Source organism: Protopterus annectens, chromosome 10.part0 (genome assembly GCF_019279795.1).
Source record: "Protopterus annectens isolate FY-2018-M chromosome 10.part0, PAN1.0, whole genome shotgun sequence".
NCBI classification, from domain to species: Eukaryota; Metazoa; Chordata; order Ceratodontiformes; family Protopteridae; genus Protopterus; species Protopterus annectens.
This window is the reverse complement of record NC_056744.1, coordinates 1574161564-1574165519: the sequence shown is the minus strand read 5'-3', so window position 1 is coordinate 1574165519 and position 3956 is coordinate 1574161564. Positions and strand designations below refer to the sequence as shown.

General features: G+C 38.9%; 1 non-coding gene across 1 annotated transcript; it reads left to right on the top strand.

The window, feature by feature from the left end:
• The first annotated feature begins 2290 nt into the window (after positions 1 to 2290).
• On the top strand, positions 2291 to 2418 carry LOC122814686. The gene has a single exon (XR_006366885.1). It is a non-coding gene; the product is annotated as a U6atac minor spliceosomal RNA (small nuclear RNA).
• Positions 2419 to 3956: the final 1538 nt, after the last annotated feature.

Genomic DNA, 3956 nt, shown 5'->3' with positions numbered 1-3956 from the left:
GATAGTCCATTGGGCCACAAGGAACCCGTTTTCAATGGAGTCCTGGGGAGAAAAGCTCCAAAATACATTCTACATACTTACAAACATATATTCACACATACATTCAAAGTTTAACAATAGGTAAAAAAGAAATCAAATCAAACAGTACAGCAAGTGTACAGCTAAATACATTGTGCAGAAAAGCGAATTAACTATTTAGCACAGAAATATCCATTTATACAGAGTAGTTAGGAAAACTTAGTTACTAGAATGGAAGAGGAGGTATGTATGTATGTAAAACTGTCAGGATGCTTGAATTGTGATAATTTTTTTGTAACTTTGTTAGTGTACAACACACTTTGACAGCTATTTTTCATTACTTACGGATTACTTAAAGGTATATTTAATGTGTCGTCGTTTCTGAAATACTCCCTTATATGCTGAAGTATTCTGAGTTCACTGTGGGACATGTATATATTACATTGTTATCTGCACCTTTAGCACTGATATCGGCGTAATGCGATGAACTCTACAAGCTTTATGGAATCTGGCCCATAGCTACAGAATACTGCTAAAGAAAGATTTATTGAGAACTAGGAAGTTATATATGGTATGACAACCATGTTGTTACAAGAAGAAAGACAGAAGATGGCTGAGGAAGAGGCCAACAGGATGTCAGGTAGGGTGCTGGTGTTAAGTAATATGGCAGACTTGACTGCATGTATCTCAGAAGAACTGACTGTAAGTTAAGAGACTGCCTAAAGAGAAATTATTTCATGGGAGAGTGTCACCTTAAACCCATCATTTGTCCGTCAGTCATGACATACAGAATTATGCAGGAGTGGATCTAAAAAAAAGTTGCAAACCCTGGGATTTCCATTTGGATCTTGGGGAATCTTCATGAATCCCTTATTGGAGGGCTTACGGAACAAAGTAAGCTTATATGTTACCAAACAATCTTTAATAAGGTTGAGGGTAGTTCCTTAAATGCACCATCAACATTGAGTGAACTTTGAAATGAAATATAATTTGAAAGGGCATTCTATCAAATTAACAAACTACATTTTTTGTATGTATGGGTGGGGTCAAAGGGTGATGCAAACTCCATACAGGAGTCTACATGCCTTGCACCCCTGCCTTTAATAAAATCAACTTAAGGGGTCTCTATACATCAGTAGTATGATGGATAACTCCCCTTTGCAGTGACCCCCTCTCAAAGAAAAATGCAGTTCGAAGTAATGATCAAAAAACAAATCATCTTGCATTTTTGGCCAATTTGACTACCCTTCCTTAATGTATTTCCCACATCTCCAGTCTCCATAGTATCTTTCCCAATGGTACCCATATATGCATTCAAAAGGTCCAGTCATTCCGCAGGTCAAAAGAAGGGCATCCATAGACTAGGTCAGAGCCTTGCTGGAGAAACCCAACTGACCCATCTGTTTTTCCCTGTAGTGCAAGTGGTGTTATAAAAAGCAGGCAACTTGCTAACATTTGATAGCTGCATGATTAGAGGTGATAGAGATATGTTCTCACACCTGCATCAACTTCACCTAGATCAGAGGTGTGTATGTATCACTAGCAGTTCAGGTTTGTCCTGCTCATTCTGTAGGTGACCACCTACTCGTTGCTAAGTGTGTGTCACCAATGTGGAAGGCCCAGCAGCCTCCCTTCCTCACAGGATGGGCAAGCTGACATCAGCTGCACATGTCCATCTTCCACTGCCTGAACTGTCAAGAACGCATGCCAGTAATCAAGTATGGGAAGCTTACGTCATAATCAGGGCTTCATCACTCCTGTGGTTGTATTGTCCTCTTAATGTCTTTTAGTGCTTTCTGGATAATTTCGTAAAACAGTTTGTAAGGATCTGGAGGTTATAATAATGTATAGTATAGCAATATAAATAACAGGAAGTAATTATTCAGATGAAAACATACTTAGAGACAAAGAGCCATCAAACACAGCTTTAGGAAATTCAGACTGAGTTGGGATGTGACAAAACACTATTTCACAAAAAGAGTGACCTGAAAACTGGGCAAAGCCATAAATAATTACGGGCAGCTTGGAAAGTTGCTAGAATGACAGGTTTTGTTTTAGTATACAATTTATGGAGGATATGAGCCTGAAACTCAAATGTATGTAATTATTTAATGACTTTGGTCCTCAATTACTTGCAAGAAAACCACACATTTTAAGAGGAAAAGACCAAAATTTTGAGGCAAAAATCTGAATATTCTTTAAAAATCTAGACAGTTGACAGGTATGGTGTTTTACAGAAGAGGTGAAGCTCGAGAATGTTCAGAAAAGATATGTGCTGTATGAGAGAACAGAAGGTTAACACTGCCCTTGATAAGGATGGAAGAGGTCTTCTTGGCCTTTACAACACATATATGGTTAAGGCATTGCCAATTACTTTGTGGCATCTAACTACCATTATATTCCTGCAGATGGCTTAGAGGATTAAGGAGTTAACAAGCTGATTCCTGTGGTTCAGTGGTACAAGGTTTGATTCCCTCAGCTTCCATTGCTTAGCTGCATAACTCCATGCAAAACAGTTAACGACACAATGCTCCTGAGCTGCATCTGAAAAACGTCCATGAACATCGTTGCTCTATCCCAGAAAACAAATATAAATAAATACATGACCATCATAAACAGAAAATGGACAGTTATGGGAAGAGGAGGTGAACCTAGTGCTCTTGTAGTTTCTTGAACAAAGTGTATTTAGGATCATGGAAGAGTACTGGATGTGCAGTCCCACAGGACCATAATCTGCCTAGCCAGAAAACTCACGTTGTTTATTTAAGGAATACCATCCTCCCTTTTGCAAATGACAATGAGACAAATGGATAGACCATGCATTTTTTTATTCCATGTCAGAGCCCTCTTCAGTGTTTCTTTGTGCTGGCCCTTCTCTTAACCACAAACTCTAATTGCACTCTTTGTTTTTACCGTACTTTTTTTAACAGGCGTTTTTCATTTTTTTTCCTGCTGGATTCTGACTTGTTCCATGTGCTCCAGGTTCCTTTATTTAGGACACTCACTGACTTTTTTTTTCAGTCTTCAATGCCATTCCCTGTCTGGGTAGAGGAATCTACCAAAAGAATCAGTAGTATTTTGATGGACAGGCTTCTCTAGAATATGGGGTATCTAGGACTGCATCATAGATGCAGAGGTCCAGTGTGTCTGTTAGATGCATCAGAGTACATAGTGATGCCACTATCAGCATGTCTCCAAGTGTGTGTGTGTGTGTGTGTGTGTGTGTGTGTGTGTGTGTGTGTGTGTGTGTGTAAGCAGTGATTTACTCTAATGTATGCTCCTATTCCCAACATTACAAGTCATTACTCCCAACCATTCCTAAAGAAAGGAGAGCTGTCAGTGGCCACTTTCTCCTTACTTATTCTGGCTGTCCTTTAAGTGACCTTCATCCGATTTGTAGCTCCTGGACATTAACATCATCATCATCATCATCATCACAGTTGATACTTTGTTCACTCTGCTGGTAGGATCAGCTTTTCCTTACATATTTAACTTTTGTAATACTCATTTTTCTTTTTAATAATGCATATGATCCAAGAAAAGTTTAATATTATTACCTGGTCTGTTGGCTTCTTTCAAGTATTTACCACCCTAGACATATGTAATAACAATGAATTCACACTAATATAATGACAGACCTTAGAAATCATTGTTGCTCAAACCCTTCCTGTCTTTTAGAACACATTTACCTGCAGCAGGAGAAGGAATAAAAGGAAAGTCTGATGTAGTGTTTCTCTTGTGTTTCCAACACAGGATCATGACGTCAGCAGTACTTAGATTCATATTCTGTTTTGCGTCTTTTCTTACAGAACCATTTCCACCCAATTCCCCCATTGCCGAATATGACATGTTGTATGGTCCACCGGTATCAGCACCAACTACTCATACTTGTTAGCATCACTGTCCATCATATGTCCCAAACAGGTGGTCAGCATAAT